General features: G+C 42.2%; 1 long non-coding RNA gene and 1 pseudogene across 1 annotated transcript; both read right to left on the bottom strand.

Moving 5' to 3' along the window:
- Positions 1-19,167, bottom strand: part of LOC136513299 (uncharacterized) — a 218,825-nt pseudogene that overhangs the window by 74,078 nt on the left and 125,580 nt on the right.
- LOC136511522 (uncharacterized) lies at positions 18,310-19,088 on the bottom strand. Its single transcript, XR_010772746.1, has 3 exons — positions 18,996-19,088; positions 18,582-18,734; positions 18,310-18,489 (listed from the first exon to the last, which is right to left on the bottom strand). It is a non-coding gene; the product is annotated as an uncharacterized lncRNA (long non-coding RNA).

Below are 19,167 nucleotides of genomic sequence, written 5' to 3'. Positions count from 1 at the left end.
GCTAAGAATAATGAGAGAGCAGGCAGACAACTTTTCCAGTTCACGACCAGAGAAAAGGTGAGCGAGGAAGCCAGAGCTAGCAAGTTGCACAAAAAAGAAAAAGGAAAACAACTCTGCTTCCTCTGATGTGTCGCTAGAAAACTTTAGATCCTCATCAGGCAGCTGTAAAAATTGCCTAAATGGCCCCTCCTTGCTCAACTCGCAGCTTCCGCTAGGAGGAGGTGCCGGCCCGTGCTCCGGCCGGCCACAAGTGATGTTAATCCAGGCAGTATCATCGACGAGGCATCGGCGCTGGAAAAGAAGTTCGGTAGGGACGGCATTAATGGAACAACCATGAGGACCAAACACACGGTACGGTGCCACCACTGCTACGAGCGGAACACGATGGAAAACGTGAGGCACCGGGGAGGTGGGAACCGAGCAAACGGCATCGTCGGCCCAATCCGAAGCTCATTGGGCTAACGGGAATATGATTCTCCTGATTTAAAATACAGCGGTGGAGCTTCATTAGGACTGAAAACGTTCATTTTCTTTTAAACTAGACAAATTCTTAATGCACTCCCTATGTTCGAATTTACTAGGTATTTTAGCTTTTCTACTAGGTATATTGTTTTTACAATTTATCTACGTGTGCGCCAGAATCTGACGTGGACATGCCACCGTAGAGACTGGAGGCCATTGTGCGGACTCGTCGTCACTGGCTGCAGGCCATTGGGGCTGGCCTGGCCGCGACGCGCCGCCCTCCATGGCAGCAGCAATCGTTGAGGTGCTCGCCTCGGCGCCCGAGGCACTGCGAACACGTGGGCGGATCGCCCCTCCGATGAGGACGGCAGGTTCGAGTTCGACGCTGACCTTGCTGGCACTAGAACCCCCTGTGAGACAGAGAAATGGAGCGTTTTTTTTTTCAAAGTCGGCAATGGGCCCGCGTCCAGGCTCTACGGTGGCATGTCCACATCGGCTCCTAGTGCACGCGTGGCGTGTTTCGGACCTTTGGTGTACGGGATGGATAGATTCAGGACCCATATGGTTCCCTTTTAGTTCGACGACCCAGATAGGAATTCACCATAAAAGTTCAAGGACCTGGTGCTATTTACTCTAATTTGGAATATAGGGAGTACTACTTAATTTCATCGCTTCAAATGCTAACTAAATACTAATATGGCACCAACCACTACTACAGAATGAGCTACCACAGCACCATGATGTGCCTTAATATAATGATATTAGTGTGTTCCTAGGAAGAAATGTGATTAGCTAGTACACATATATGTTTGGTTATCGTAACGAGGGGACCATATATTTTGTGAATCAACTTTAAGCTGTTTATGCGCTTTAACTTGTTTGTTCTTTCGTTGTAAGGTCACTTGTTGAATGCTGATAACACTGCTACTTCATAATATTGTTCATTTTGCCACGCTTCTGAAACATATGCTTTATTTGTCTCAGGAAATGAACCTTTTGGCACAAGTTGATCAACCAGGTAGCCTGATTGACAACTACGTGACCCAACTGAGCTTTCTGAAGCAAGTCTGCAGGCTTGGTCAGCCTCCAAGCACGCTTGGCACGGTTCTATCACACCCCAAAATTTGGGTTGTGAATAGAAAATACTAGATATAATGAGTGGTTTTCATATTTAGATAAAATTTCCAAGATTAGTTTAAGTTTGCACGAACTTAGTTACGAAAAAGTGTGAGTTTTCAAATTTTCTGAATTAATTTGACGGACGTTTGGATGATGTGATGTTTGACTTTGTGTTGTGAGTGAGTAAAGTTTTTAAAATGGGTTTAGTAAGTCGTTTACCTTTCTTTGGCTTGTCTCCGTCTTTTCTTTAATCAAATCTTTGCTTCTTGATCTTAATCTTTGTTTTGGAGTATCCCAAGAGACTTTTCTTCTCCTCCAAATCACTCTTTTGAGTTCATCATCCATCAACTTATCTCTACAAAATTTTCAGGAAATTTTTCTGGCTTTTTCTGAAATTTGTTCCCACTTTTTGAGGAGCATATAATCTAATTTTTAGTTACTCCAAATTATCTTATCATGAGCTTTAAACATTTTATTTGGGTTTCTCATGTTCCAAAATGTCTCTGATAATTTTCGAAGTATTTTTCGTGGCTTATAAATAATAATTCTAGACTTTTTCTAGGATTATTTTATTTGTGTAATTAATTAATTCCGAAAATAATGAACTTTAACCCTAATTCTACTTGATCCAAACCCCACACATATATATGCGGACCTCGTTGCAGATCGGGTCTCCGTGTTTTCAATCTCAATTCCTAACTCACATCTAAGCTCAAAGTTCGACGTCCGGTGAATCTCCGGCGAGCTTTTCCGGCCGTCACGTTCGTCTCCGGCGGAAACCACCACCACCATGAGGTTCGTCTCGTCGTTATCTATGCCGTAGTATCGTTGTTTTCTCAGATCCGACACCGTATGACCGTTCCCCTTCGTTTTCGTTTTTCCGGTTAACTTTCCGGCGAGCACCTCCATGGCAAAGCTTCTTCGTCACTGTTTTCCGGCCGTGCACCTCACCGGGCCGCACAAAGCTGGTCTGTCGCCTCCTGACCCTTTTCCGTGCCTGCACCGCGCCACCCCGACCTCGCGCCGCCGGCCCGGCCCTCCCCGTCGCGTGGCCTGCGCATGGTCGCAAGACCGGGCCGCCCACCCTGTGCGCGCGGGCACAGCCGGAGGTGCGGGCTCCAGCTCGGGCCCGCCGCTGCGGGCCCCACGCGGCCTGCCTCCGCCGTTGGCCAGCCAGTCCGCCGCCCTTGGCCCCAGCCGAGGCCCCCTCTCTCCCATGCGACCGGTACAGCAGCTCCTCATGGCCATGTCCTGACGACGAAGAAGACCAAGGTAGAAGATGCTGTTATTTACAGTTTTGCCACCATACGAGATTAGCAATAGTTTATTTGTTTTAATTATGATTTGCTCCATTCAAGTTACGTTAGATTTGTAGCCACATGATCTCCGTGGTAGTACCAATCGAAGTTCACGATGTCATATGTTTTTCCTGTATATAATTAAAACAATAATTTAGTTATTATGCATGTAACTAGTTTTCTAATTTAAAAACAATATAGGAGTTACACTTGGATATTTTATATGCAGATATTAATATAATTTAATTGCTATCATCAATGTGTTTTTAAATTATAATTTGTTTAGCTGAACCCACGTCATATGCAGTTTGACATAAATAAACATGTGACATATTTAGAAATAAAACATGACTAGATTTAGCTCGGTTATTTTAATTAAAATTTATAGTGATTAATCTGAATTAATATTATTCACATAGTTTTGTTTACTTAAAATAAAAACAAGCATGTAGGCTTTTCTTTTCTTTTTATAATATATAAAAGTCATGGTAGTCATTTCTTTTTAACGATAGTGTCATCTTCAGCGTTCTTGTGATCTCGTAGCACTAACTCTTTTTTAGTACATTGTTTTATTTTGTATGGTGTACTATTCTTAGTTGTTTTTATTTGTTGCTTGTATGTTTGTCTATGTGTGGTGCTTGCTACAAGTAGAACGAGAGCTGTTCGTGAGCTGCTAGAGATCAGAAGCTGATGATCAAATGCTAAAGTTCAGAAAGTTTGAGCAATTGAAGGCAAGTATAATATGATGTTGATGCTCATGTTTATTCATAATTGTCATATTGCCATTGTTTATGAGCATGTGGGAACTAGAGCTTAAGCATAAGTTAGCAACTCAGGTTCTAATGATAAAACTTGATCTACTAAAATTGTTTATCGCAGTTCAGTCGTGTCAAACCTTTTGAGCCTACATCCCCTCATATTATGTTTGTTAAGCGGAGGTTTGCTTACGCTTGCATTACTTTTTAATTACTTTGGCAAATCCCGGATGGGTACAAGGTGGTGGAGCTAGTGAGTTTTTTGAGAAGTGCTAAGAGTATGTACCCCAGGTTGAGAGGTCCTAATATGGCTTGAGGGGGTGAATAGCCTATTTAAAAATCTACAAGATCACTAAAGCAATTTGATTAGTATGACAAATAGCAAAATGCAAACTTGCTCTAGCTCTACAAGGGTTGCAAGCCACCTATCCAACAATTCTAGTTACTATAATCACTAGGCACACAAATGGCTAAGTCACTACTCACTAAGAGCTCTCACACTTGCTACACTAAAGAGCTTGCTACAACAAGTTTGCGAGAATGTAAACGAGTGAATAGGGTGATTATACTGCCACGTAGAGGAGTGAATCAATCACAAGATGAGTACTAATTCAATCACCGGGAGAATACCAAAGGGCAAGAGACAACCAATTTTTCTCCCAACGTTCACGTGCTTGCCGGCACGCTAGTCCCCGTTGTGTCGACCAACACTTGATGGTTCGGCGGTTAAGAGGTGTTGCGCGAACCTTGTCCACACAATTGGACACCGCAAGAGCCTACCAATAAGTGAGGTAACTCAATGACACGAGGGATCCACTAGAGTTACCTTTCGGCTCTCCGCCAGGGAAGGTACAAGACCCCTCACAATCACCGGAGCCGACCATGAACAATCACCAACACGTGCCAAAGCTCCTCCGCTGCTCCAAGCCATCTAGGTGGCGGCAACCACCAAGAGTAACAAGAACTCTGCAGGTACAATGATCCCCAAGTGTCACTAGATGCAATCACTCAAGCAAATGCACTAGGAATCACTCATAATCTCCCTATGATGATGAATCAATGATGAAGATGAGTGGGAGGTGTTTGCTTAGGCTCACATGGATGTCAAGTATGTCAAAGTGCCAAGAGAGTCATCCCCAAGCCGGCCAAACACTATTTATAGATACCCCCAAAGGAATAGAGCCGTTAGAGCCAAGGAGGGGCGTTCTGCGTACTGACCGGATGCGCCGACCTCAGCGTCCGGTCGCTGGATGGCCTCCACATGTCGCCCTTTCAAATCTCAGCCATTGGATCTCAACGGCTATTTTCTAAACACGCGAACAGTTAAGTCGTGATCATACTCAGCGCTCTAGTGACCGGACTCTCAACACCGGGGCGTCCGATCATTTACAAAAAGGTTCCAGAGCCAAAAATTACCGACCAGACCCGTCTGATCAACCCTGACCTGACATGCCCCAGCGTCTGGTCCTTCCACTGCTCAGCAGCGCGCTCCCAAGATGCTGACGCCAGCGTACGTCACACTCAACCTGGCGTGGCCCCTGTGCATCCGGTCCTACCAACTGCCAGCATCAATAAGTGATAGGACGCGCAGGTGGCAGCATCCGGTTGGCAGCATCCGGTCACTCCTCAGCCCTCTCAGCCAGCTACGCCGCGCTGCATATAAATGACCGGACGCGCCCGGGGTGAGTCCGGTCACCCCAAGGCCAGCGTCCGGTCATGGACCTTCTCCTCTTTTTCTTTTTCTAAGTCCACAACCGCTTCACCCTTGCTTCTAACTTGCCAACCACAAAGTGTAGAACTTGTGTGCATGTGTGTTTGCATTTTTCAAAGCATTTTACAAGGGTCAAGGTTAGCACACTAGGTTCCTAAATGCATTTGCAAGAATCATGTCACCTAGTGGCACTCGATAAACCGTTTAGCCAAAGATTTCCTCTCTTTATAGTACGGCTATCGATCCTAAATACACTCACACCCTCTATGGTGTCTTGAGTGCTAAAACAAAAACCTATTTGATACCTTTGCCTTGATCATCTTGGTTTTTGTTTTTACTTTTCTTCTTTTCCAAGTTGAGCTTGATCATCTTCAACACATGTCCATCTCCATCTCCATGGACTTCATCACCATGCTCCATCACTTGGTATGTACCAACTTTGCTCACATGACACTCATGACAAAGGTTAGTACTTAGGTTTCATCAATTAGCCAAAACCAAACTAGGGCTTTCAATCTCCCCCTTTTTGGTAATTGATGACAACCTTTTCACAAAGATATACAATAAAATCTTTTTGGATTCATGTTGCTTGTCCAAGTATTTTACCATGTGTAAAGGATATGGACAAGTTTCATAAATCCGAATTGGTAGCATTAGCTCCCCTGCATATGTGCTAAGAGTTTGGATTTGAAAGCTTGCACATATGTATAGTTAGGAAGTGTGGGGAAGTAATGACTACCAAATGATGCTAAGGTGTAAAGAATGGACCTTTGAAGTGTGATCCCAATTGGAGTTGCCATTTGAACACCATCCTTAGCACCAAAATTTGCTAGATATCACTTGAAAAACAAAGACAAACTAGATACCTCGTGAAATCAATATTAGAAGTAAGGTTCTAGTACCACTTGTAAAAGTTCAAGGAATATCTAGCTATCCTGTACATGCTAGTTTTTTATTTCATTAATCATTATCTAAAATCTAGCATACACTACACGAGCATGGATAGGGAATTTTAAGAACTTGTGCCATGCAAACAAACATATGTAATGCACATACAAAAGCAACATACACGTTTTTGAGCTAGCTCCCCCTACTTATGTGTTTCAAATTTTAATTGATCCCCTTTCTTTCACCTATCTTAGGTTTCTCTCCCCTTTTTGCTTATCTTTGGGAATTACTTCTCCCCCTTTGTCATCAATGACCACAAAAGGTGAGCTTAAATTTTAGATAGGTTGTGTGAAACCATGATAAGGGAGGATCATTTTCCCAAAGTGGTTCAATCTAGATCACTTGCAAAAAATATTTAATTCGGTTTGATCCAAGGGCAAGCTTCTTCACACCTCTAAATAAGGGTTATCATGCACCATATTGAGTTAAACACTTATAGCTTATTTTCTAGATTAAACACTAGGTTTACAAGCCCACAAACATGTCATATGCTACCACTAGATCATTTCAAGCATACAAGCAGTAGTGGTACCATAAAGTATCAAATTCATTTGATTTTTATGAATGAGCCTAAGACATGTGAGGAATGACTAGTTGCATTAAACAAGTCCTTAGCAATGGATGAATGACATGTCAATCAACTTTACCTTGTTTTCCTCGAAGGAGAGGCATGCCATATATGGGGGTGCATCAACATATGTTTGAGAAGTCAAGTATGTTCAATTCATTCCTTAACTTGCAAAACCTTTTTCTCATCATGTGACTTGGTGAAAATATTGGCAAGTTGATCATCGGTGCCCACATTTTCAATGCAAATGTCCCCCTTTTGTTGGTGATCTCTTATGAAATGATGGTGGATATATATGTGCTTTGTTCTTGAATGTTGAACCAGGTTGTTGGTGAGCTTCACAGCACTCTCATTGTCACATAGTAAAGGCACTTGTTTAAATTTGATTCCAATGTCACTCAAAGTAGCCTTCATCCAAAGTAATTGAGCACAACAACTACCGGCCAAAATGTAGTCTGCTTCGGCGGTTGAAAGTGCTACACTATTTTGCTTCTTTAATGACCAAGACACAAGTGATCTTCCCAATAGTTGACATGTGCCCGATGTGCTTCTTCTCTCAACTTTGCATCCTGCATAATCGGAGTCCGAATATCCTATCAACTCAAATCTTGCTCCTTTGGGATACCACAATCCAACATTTTGTGTATGCTTTAAGTACCTCAATATTCTTGAAGGGGACCGTGACGCCTAAGAGGGGGATGAATTAGGCAACTTAAAACTCCAACTCTAAACTATGGCATCTTTTTCTACCTAGTCAAAACCTATGCAAGAAAGTAATCTAAATGTGCAACTACTGTTTTGCTGGTGTGTTGCTATCTCTACCGTAAAAAGGAGTTATGCAACCTAGGTTCTAAACCTATCAACTAGCCTATCACTAAGCTAGGAAAGTATAGCACAAACCAAGATTGCAATGTAAATGCATAAGCTAAAGAGTAAGGAAGAGATATGCAAACCCCCGTCGATGACTCTGGTATTTTTACCGAGGTATCGAGAAGCACGCAAGCTTCCCCCTCGTCCTTGTTGGAGCCCCTCGCAAGGAATCCCTCGCAAGGGCCAAGCTCCCGGTCGGGTAACTCTGTGGATAGCCTCGAGCCTTCCCCACGCGCAAGTGGGTCTCCGACATGCCTTCCAGCAAGCTCTCCCAGATGTTCCCCGCCGTCTTCACTATCAAGCTTCCGGCTGAACCGCTGTGGACCTTGTTCCCTTCGGTACATGGTGGTGGCCACACCACAAACGCGGTTGCTGTGATATCGCAAGACTACAAGCCCCTCTGATGTACAACAATGGTGCGCGCAAGCACCGAGTGATAAGAGGTGTGCAAACCTCACTAAACACTAGGTATTAACCTAGAGCAAGCGCATAAGTGGTGGTCTAATCAACCTAAGCACTTCGCAAAGCACCTACGCTAATCACCTAATGAATCACTAAGCACTATGCAAGTGGAGATCACTAAAATGGTGTATCAACACCCTTGGTATGTTTCCTCAACTCTCCACTTCTCAAATGGTCGGTTGGGGGTCTATTTATAAGCCCCATGGAGAAAGTAGCTTTTGGGGACGAAACCTAGCTTTCTGCTACTGACCGGACACTGCTGTTGTCCTGACCGGTCGCGTCTAGTTGTCCTGACCGTTGAGCACGCGCGTAGAGATCGGACGCACTGTCGAGTCCTGTCATCATCGATTGGATGCGTCCGGTCGCGCTGGCGCCGCTCTAGAACCTTTCTAGACTCGATCGGACGCCAGTGCCTAGCGCGTCCGATAGTCCACAGCCGCTACGTCCAGTCATGCTGAATTATTGCCGCGATGATGAACAGTGAAGTCTGTGCATCCAGTCACTACCTCGCTCAGCGTCTGGTCGCTGCTGCTGACGCCTGCTGTTGCTGAGCAACTGACCGGACGCGTCCGGTCACTCATAGGGCCGCGTCCGGTCACCTCTATGGAGCCCGTTTCTTCACGATCTTACGTCCAGCTTGGTTCCCATCTTCATGCTTGGACTTTGCTTGATATCTTGGGTCTTCTCTTGTGCATCTAGGGTCTTGCTTTTGGTGTTGATCATGGAATCATCATGTTGCCTTCATCCAAGTCACGTCGTGCGCCCTATTGAACTACAAAACAATTACTTGCAAATTCATTAGTCCAATTTGGTTGTGTTGGTCATCAAACACCAAAATCCAAAGTAAATGGGCCTAGGGTCCATTTTCCTTACAATTCTCTTTGTTGCCTTCAAGTGACTCTCTCTTGGCGAGGCTTGAAATCTAGCACACATGCATACACTAAACATCACATCTGGCCTTGATACGGTCACATAGAGTAGGCTTCCAATCATAGACCGATACATCTTTTGATCCACTATGTTCCCACTAGCAACACTATCCCGGCTTCCATTTGTCCCCATTGGTGTACTAATTGCTTTAGCATCAGCCATGCCAAACTTCTTGAGCATGTCTTTGATGTACTTGCCTTGACTCACAAATGTGCCACTCTTCAATTACTTGATTTGTAGACCAAGGAAGTAACTAAGCTCTCCAATCATAGACATCTCAAATTCACTTGCCATCATCTTTCCAAAATCCTCACAAAAATCTTGATTGGTTGATCTAAAAATAACGTCATCAACATAGATTTGCAATACAAACAAGTCATTGCCTAACTTCTTGGTGAAGAGAGTGGTGTCAACCTTACCCATCTTGAACTCTTTAGAGAGCAAGAAATCTCTCAATCTCTGATTCAATGCTCTAGGTGCTTGCTTCAAACCATACAATGCCTTTCTTAGCTTGTAAACATGGTTGGGCTTCTTCTCATCTTCAAAACCAGGAGGTTGCTCAACATACATAAGCTCATTGATGTACCCATTGAGAAATGCACTCTTCACATACATTGGGTACAACTTGATGTTGTGGGCACAAGCATAGGCTAACAAGATCCTGATTGCTTCCAATCTTGCAACTGGGGCATATATCTCTCTAAAGTCAAGACCTTCAACTTGAGTGTAACCTTGAGCCACTAATCTTGCTTTGTTCCTTACAACTATCCCATCTTGATCTTGCTTGTTGCAAAAGACCCATTTGGTTCCTATCACATTATGATCCTTAGGCCTCTCAACTAACTCCCATACTTGATTTCTTGTGAAGTTGTTTAGCTCTTCATGCATAGCATTCACCTAATCAACATCTGCCAAAGCTTCATCTATCTTCTTAGGTTCAATGGAAGACACAAATGAGAAGTGTTCACAAAATGATGCCAGTCTTGATCTTGTTTGTACACCTCTTGAGATATCACCAATGATAGAATCCAATGGATGATCTCTTGCAACATTGGTTGGTTAGAGCACTCGCACTTGATTGCTTGCATTTGATTGAGATGATGAACGAGCTTGATTTGTATCAACTTGCACATTTGAGTTAGAGAGCACTTGATCTTTGTCATCTACAACTTCAATCACCTCTCTAGGCCTTATGTCACCAATGTCCATGTTCTTCATTGCATTAACCAATTGAGTGCCTCTCACATCATCTAGATTCTCATCTTTCTCTTGGGAACCATTTGTTTTATCAAATTCCATATCATAAACCTCCTCAAGAGTACAACTAGCTAAATTCTAAACTCTATAAGCCTTGCTAGTAGTGGAGTAACCAAGTAAGAAACCTTCATCACATTTCTTCTCAAACTTGCTCAATCTTGTGCCTTTCTTCAATATGTAGCATTTGCAACCAAAAACCCAAAAATATGCAATGTTGGACTTTCTTCCATTCAAGAGCACATATGGTGTCTTCTCCATCATGGGGTGACAATAGAGTCGGTTGCTATAGTAGCAAGCCATGTTGATTGCTTTGGCCCAAAATGAATGACTCATATTATACTCACTCAACATTGATCTTGCCATGTCAATCAATGTTCTATTCTTTCTTTCAACTAGGCCATTTGATTGTGGAGTGTACTTGGCCGAGAATTGATGCCTAATCCCAAATTTATCACATAAATCATCAACTCTTGTATTTTTGAATTCAGCTCCATTGTCACTTCTACTTTCTTGATGGTTGTTTCAAACTCATTGTGAATTCTCTTGATGAATGTCTTGAAGGTTGCAAACATATCACTCTTGTCAACAAGAAAGAACACCCATGTGTATCTAGTGAAATCATTCACAATCACAAATCCATATTTGTTTCCATCAATGCTATGTATAGTGGTTGGTCTAAACAAATCCATGTGCAACAACTCAAATGCCTTAGATGTACTCATCATGCTCTTCTTAGGATGTAGTGTTGCCAACTTGCTTTCTAGGCTTGACATGCACTACAAAGCTTATCCTTCTCAAATGTGACATCTTTCAAGCCTCTAACTAGATCATGCTTAATCAACTTGTTCAATTGTTTCATTCCTAACATGACCAAGCCTTCTATGCCATAACCAACCCATGCTAGACTTAGTGAGCAAACATGTTGACAATTGAGCTTCACTAGCATTGAAATCAACCAAGTATAGATTTTCATATCTAAATCCCTTGAATATCAAGTTAGGGCCATCTACACTTATGACCTCTACATCATCAACTCCAAATATGCACTTGAAACCAAGATCACAAAGTTGAGCTACCGACAATAGGTTGAAGTTCAAGCTCTCTACTAGCTAGCACATTGAAAATGCTCAAGTCATTGGATATTGCGATCTTACCAAGCCCTTTGACCTTGCCATTGCCATTATCACCAAATATTATGCTATCAATCCTATTGTCATCATTTGAGTTGATTGAATTGAACATTCTTGAATCACCGGTCATGTGTTGTGTGCACCCACTATCAAGCATCCAATGCCTTCCTCTGGCTTTATAATTGACCTACAAAAGAAGATCAATTCTTTTTAGGTACCCAAACTTGCTTGGGTCCTTGAAGGTTAGTCACTAAGGTCTTTGATACCAAAATGGCTTTCTTCTTTGAGCCCATAATAGGTGTACCAATGAACTTAGCCTTCACACCATTCGCACCCTTAGTAAGCATGTAACAAGAATCAAAACAAATTGAGGATACATTAGCATTGATCTTGTCCTTGTTCTTTATGCAAGATTGCTCTAAGTGCCCTACTTGCTTGCCTCTATTGCAAAACCAACCATTGCTCTTCACAAAGCTAGCTTTGGGAGTAGTAAAGGTCGCCTTGCCTTTCTTGTGGGTATAGCCCAATCCCTCTTTGTTAAGAGAGAACCTTTGGCTACCCAAGCACTTTAGCAAGTGGGTCCTCACCGCCATAGGCCTTGCCTAGGGCGTGAGTGAGCTCATCCACCTCTCTCTTGAGAGTCTCATTTCAACCATTAGTGAGGCATTACAAGTGAAATCATCACTAGTAGTAGAGGTAGGAGTGGTAGAGGTGGTGGATGATGAGCTACAAGAAAGGTTAGTGGGAGCAACAACAATAGGTTCATGAAATGAATCTTTAATAATGTCACATGGTATGCCCACATCACATGATACTATAACCCTTTCCTTTTCCTATTCAAGAAGCAAGGAGTGAGCCTTTTCAAGCTTGGTGTGAGCTTTTCCAAGCTTCTCATGGGCTTCCACTAGACTCTCATGAGTAGCATTGAGCTCATCAAAGGATTGCTCAAGAGCACTAAGCTTCTTTAGCAAATCTTTGCACTTCTTGTTTTTCTTGTTAATTATTGAGTCGACTTGTTCTAGCATGTTCATTAGTTGTTCATTTGAGAATTCATCATCATCACTATCATTTTCACTTTCACTATCATCATTTTCATTCTCATCATATTTTACCTTGGAGCCCTTGGCCATGAAGCATGATGGAGTATCAAATAGTGAAGGCTTGTTGTTGATAGCAATGAGTGCTAGAGCCTTCTTCTTGGAAGCCTTGTCATCATCACTTGAATCATCATCGGTGGAGGCACCACTATCCCATGTGATAACATAGAATCCACCCTTCTTCTTCTTCTTGAAGGTCCATCTTCTCTCTTTCTTATCCTTCTTATCTTTCTTGCTCTTCTTTCTCATTATCCTCATTGTCACTATTGTAGGGACAATCCGCTACAACATGATCGTGGCTCTTGCATTTGTAGCACAACCTCATATACTCCTTGTTCTTGAAGTGATCTCTCCACTTCCTTGCACCATAGCCTTTCTTCTTCATCATCTTGTCAAACTTGCGTACAAAGAGAGCTAGTGCTTCATCGTCACTAATCATCATGAGAGCATTCTTCATCACTTGATTCTTCTTTCTTAGCCTTGCCCTTGCTCTTGTTCTTGGAGGATGAAGTGCTGGCCTTGAATGCCACACTCTTCTTCTTCTTGTCTTCCTCCTTCACAATTTCTTCACCATCACTATTGTATTGGTCCTCAGGTCATCACATCGCTAAGCACCTCATTCGGAGTAACATCCTTCAATCCACCTCTAAAGATGATGGTTCTCAATGTCTTGAATCTCTTTGGCAAACACATCAAGAACTTGTGAGAGAAGTCCTCATCCTTCACCTTCTCAACCAAACTCTTGAGATCATTGATGATGACTTGTAGCCTATAGAACATCTCCGGGATGGACTCATCATCCTTCATCTTGAAGTTTGATAGCTTGTCTTTGAGCATGTAGAGCTTGGCACTTTTTACCAGTTGAAGTGCCCTCATATGTTTTTTCTAGTCTCACCCAAACTTCACTTGCCATCTCAAGATCTTTGATTTGCTCAAACACCTTTGAATCAATGCCATTGTATATGGTGTTGAGTGTCATAGTGTTGCATTACTTATTGATCTTGTCATTGTCGGTGAGATTGGTAGGGTCAATAATCACAAACTCATTCTCTACCACATCCCACACCTTGTCATTGATTGGTCCAAGGTACATCTTCATCTTTCTCTTCCAATAATCAAAAGATATGCCATCAAAGAATAGGTGGTTTGCCTCCAACATGGTTGAACACAATTTGAGTCCATAATTTGCACCGAAGGTTGTTAATCCTTGAAACAAATGATGACCATGACTCTGATACCACTTGAAAGGTCCTAATATGGCTAGAGGAGGGGGTGAATTGACAATTTAAAAATCTACAAGATCACTAGAGCAATTTAATTAGTATGACAAATAGCGAAATGCAAACTTACTCTAGGTCTACAAGGGTTGCAAGCCACCTATCCAACAATTGTAGTTACTATAATCACTAGGCACACAAATGGCTAAGTCACTACTTACTAAGAGCTCTCACACTTGCTACACTAATGAGCTTGCTACAACTAGTTTGCGAAAATGTAAACGAGTGAGTAGGAAAATTATACAGCTGCGTAGATGAGTGAACTAATCACAAGATGAGTATCAATTCAATCACCGGGAGAATACCAAAGGTCAAGAGACAACTAATTTTTCTCCTGAGGTTCATGTGCTTGCCGGCACGCTAGTCGCCGTTGTGTCGACCAACACTTGGTGGTTTAGTGGTTAAGAGGTGTTGCACGAACCTCGTCCACACAATTGGACACCGCAAGAGCCTACCCACAAGTGAGGTAACTCAATGACACGAGCAATCCACTAGAGTTACCTTTCCGCTCTCCGCCGGGAAGGTACAAGACCCCTCACAATCACCGAAGCCAACCACGAACAATCACCAACATATGTCAAAGCTCCTCCGCTGCTCCAACCTGTCTAGGTGGCGGCAACCACCAAGAGTAACAAGAACTCTGCAGCCACAACGATCCCCAAGTGCCACTAGATGCAATCACTCAAGCAAATACACTAGGAATCACTTCCAATCTCACTATGATGATGAATCAATGATGGAGATGAGTGGGAGGTGTTTGCTTAGGCTCACAAGGATTTTAAGTATGTCAAAGTGCCAAGAGAGTCATCCCCAAGCCGGCCAAACACTATTTATAGACACCCCCAAAGGAATAGAGCCATTAGAGCCGAGGAGGGGTGTTCTGCATATTTGACCGGACACGCCGGTCGAGATGACCAGACACGCCGGCCTCAACGTCTGGTCGCTGGATGGCCTCCACGTGTTGCCCATTCAAATCTCAGCCACTGGATCTCAATGGCTATTTTCTAAACGCGCGAACAGTTAGTCATGATCAGACTCAGCGTTCTAGTGACCGGACTCTCAACATCGCGGCGTTCGATAATTTACAGAAAGGTTCCAGAGCCAGAAATTACCGACCAAACGTGTCCAATCAACACCAACCTGATGCGCCCCCAGTGTCCGGTCCTTCAACTGCTCAGCATAGCACTCCTAAGGTGTTGAGGCCAGCGTAATGTCACACTCGACCTGACGTGGCCCCTGCGCGTCCGGTCCTGCCAACTGCCAGCATCAATAAGTGACCGGACGAGCAGGTGGCATCGTTCGGTCGCTCCTCAGCCCTCTCGGCCAACTGCGCCGCGCTGCTTATAAATGACCGAACGTGCCCGGGTGAGTCCGGTCACCCCGAGGTCAGCGTCCGGTAGTGGACCTCCTCCTCTTTTTCTTTTTCTAAGTCAACAAACGCTTCACCCTTGCTTTCAACTTGCTAACCACAAAGTGTAGAACTTGTGTGCACGTGTGTTAGCATTTTTCAAAGAATTTTACAAGGATCAAGGTTAGCACACTAGGTTCCTAAATGCATAGGCAAGAATCATGTCACCTAGTGGCACTCGATAAACCGTTTAGCCAAAGATTTCCTCTCTTTATAGTACGGCTATCGATCCTAAATACACTCACACGCTCTATGGTGTCTTGAGTGCCAAAATAAAACCCTATTTGATACCTTTGCCTTGATCATCTTGGTTTTTGTTTTTCTCTTTCTTCTTTTCCAAGTTGAGCCTGATCATCTTCAACACATGTCCATCTCCATCTCCATGGACTTCATCACCATGCTCCATCACTTGGTATGTACCAACCTTGCTCACATGACACTCATGACAAAGGTTAGTACGTAGGTTTCATCAATTAGCCAAAACCAAACTAGGGCTTTCACCAGTCGACCATTCCTGTGGTGTTTGGAGGCTTCGCCTAGATATTGGAATATATGATTCTGCCACTTTGATGCATAGTTGGTCTCTATGTAAGTGTTAATGTAATATTGTTACTCGTTATGTAATAAACTACTATGCTTGATACTTTGTAATTTAGTCGTCATATATGTGTGATTGATTCCTGGACACAGCATATGGTGTATAGTGGTTTGTTCATGGTTCAAGAAAACCTCATATCAAATGTTTTGTGCCACTTGACTCCATATAGAACATGTAATTTTTTTTCAGCTTTAGCTCACACTTAGCTCTAGTCTCACATGGACCATGTTGTGTTATTATTTGTTAATATTTATGCTAATGAGGATTAGACCGCGGAATTTTAAAGATGCCATCTTTATGTAATGCCTCACTTATACTCACTAGTATAGTGCTCGTGCTAACGCTACAGGCTACATTTAATAATACAAATCAAACAACCAATAAAATATATTGCCAATAGGAAAAAGAATGCATGGAAAATAAAATGAGATGACAATAAAATATATTGCCAATGGGAAAAAGAATAGGCCATCTAGAAGATTTTGGAGTATTATGCTCCAAACTTCTGATTGCTTTCACTTAAAGCCAGCGAAACATCGAGAGTTCCCAACATAGAACAAACATTTTAGCAAATCTCTTGCAGGTTTCAGAAACATTATGAGGCAATACAAATAATGCAGCAAACTAAAAAGTCATGTGCAAAATACACCACTTGCGTTGTCTCACTGATCTTGGCAAATCTTAATTTGGGGTTCGCCTGGACTAACACCGGCTTCCTTTACATAAGAATTTGGCATGTTCCACTACCTTGTATTTGGATGAGTGCCAGATGCTGCTGAACCAAAGCCTTACTGCAACCCAGCATGACGTGTGTTTCTTGCCAATTGGGAGCTCGGCGGCCTGATTCCTGCACAAAATAGTATATACTTATCAATGCAAATTAGACTCAAAACTTTGTAGTGACCAAACATTTACAGGAAAATGGCAAAGAAATGCTAGGTAACATGAGTTCTTGATGAACTTGATCACTTGGAGACTGGTTGCACCCTACATATCAATGTCAACGGATGACAAATGGATCCATGCTAACCTGGTTATTTAACATGGAACACTTGAGTTTAAGAGTAATGGATACTCGCAAAGCAACTTCCAGAACTACCAGGATCTGTACACAGAGAAGAGGTAATCAGTTAGATTTGCAACAGGGTAAACAAATAGCTTTCACCGTATATGCTAACCATTGCAAACAGTAAGGCTTGATTTAATCTTAATGTAACGAAACTGCAACGTGGAAAGAAATTCCAAGAAACTAATAGCAAACTGTTATGTTATTAAGCAAACCAAATATTGGGGCTTGCAGATCCATGAGCCCTAACAAAATCAGCAAGAGCTCTCTTTTGACATAGATTTGGGGGAACAAAATCTTGAATGTCTAACAGAATTACTGAAAGAAGACAGACAACAGCAACTCAATTGTCAGAAATGCTGCCCAAAGTTAAGACAAAACTTATTCTTTTTTTCTGTAATTGCGCCAAACCTTCATTGCAAAATTTTTGAAAATTTGTGAGTATACTATGGCCTCCAAACCTACAGGTTTGTAAACTACTGATTTCTGATTTGAAGTCATTCTTATCAGGTAAAACCAGTAGGGGTAAATACCCTAGCAACTTAGCTGAAATCACCTGATCACAGATTTCCACCCCTAAAAAATAAATTCATATCAGGAGTTCCAGAGCTCCTCTAAAGATCTATTTTGCCAATCTAGAATATATTTCATTGTTGCAAGTACAATATGCTTCAAAGAAGTTGCAGGGTGCACTCAGAAAGGAAAATAAACTGCATGCAGGAACATGATACAGGCAGAAGTTTACTTCTCTAACAGCAGATGTGTGATCTTCCTCAAAGAAATAGTGTGGGTATATGAAATCACATTACTTGTCTTGTGTCAAGTTACACCCGTCTCTCCACTTCAACAGCACTCTGTTCAGACCAGCAGAGGCACTTGCTAACGCTACGGTCACCATTAAGTCCGTGCTAACGCTACGGCCACCATTAAGTCCACTGTGATATTTAATTGTTTGAAATCCGATGCTATTCCATGTTTTAGAATGAACATGTCAGTACCCTCATCTGTAGTCGGGTTCCATTAGGACAAACAGAGGTATAAGGAAAACTGATAGCTAAATATGAAATGAACACATGTCAGTACCCTCATCTGTAGTCAAAACATGGTATAAGGAAAACTGATAGCTAAATATGGAATGCATTATCCGGTGAACACAGGTAGAGAATATGTAAACTTCCCAAATACAACTATCTCTGAATGGTGCAATCACAGAATCACTTATATAATATACAGGTCTAGCACAACCAGAGATAAATGGCTTAATGTTCATAGTTACAAGCCTACATGTATATTTTACAAATACAAGGAACTATATCATGTTTCTGAATTTCTAACTGAAAAAAGTTACTCACGATCTATTCGAGGCATCATGAGAGGCAGCATCGATGTTAATCATCTTAGGTCCTGCTTGCCAACCATCTAGCCAAAACACTCCATCAGGGAGATTCTTGCTCTGCACTGTGATGCATATCTGAACAACTATTGCGGGGTAGATATACCTTAGCATCTCTATGAGCATATCAAAACCAGCACCTGCATTAAATAAAAATGCAAAAAAGAAAACATTACTGAATCAAGTATGTGGTAAGACCAAGCAAATCAGCTCTCGCATGACTAAGAGATACCTTTTACCCAGCCAGGAGTATTGACAATTAGTGGCAGCATTTCATTCTGATCGCATCGATATTTTCCAACGAAATAATCAGTACAAATGGAATAGGAAATTTGGATATGCTTCTGCATTTCTTTTTGAAGAAATGTCACCAAAGAAGTAGGACCTAATCAAATTTGTAAATGGCATTAGTAAAACCCATGCAGAGATAACATAAGTGAGGAATATTAAACAAAACGTTTGCTCCGGCAAAACTTTAAAAGTTACACTGGTCGTGCTAACAAACTACTACAACTGTTCTAGTAAATAGACGAAGAAATCCCACAATAGAAATTGTGTACAAATCCTGAAGTGAAGAAATCAAATGAAATTACCACACACTGCTGCACTACCAGCTAATCACAAATCCTGAGGAGAAATTTTACACCTTTCAGCTTCACGTAGAACTAGGTTTAGCAAACCAGCCCAAGCCAAAAAATCATCTTGTTCGTGACGACACCTGTGAGCTGTGGCACAACTATCAGGACTTAGATTTCGAAAAAAGAAAACTAACACTTTCTGTACACATCTTAATTGCTGAGACGATCAAAATATTCACT

This window comes from Miscanthus floridulus, chromosome 16 (assembly GCF_019320115.1).
Source record: "Miscanthus floridulus cultivar M001 chromosome 16, ASM1932011v1, whole genome shotgun sequence".
In the NCBI taxonomy this organism is placed as follows: Eukaryota; Viridiplantae; Streptophyta; class Magnoliopsida; order Poales; family Poaceae; genus Miscanthus; species Miscanthus floridulus.
Note: the sequence above shows the minus strand (reverse complement) of the source record. Positions and strands in the feature narration are given on the sequence as shown.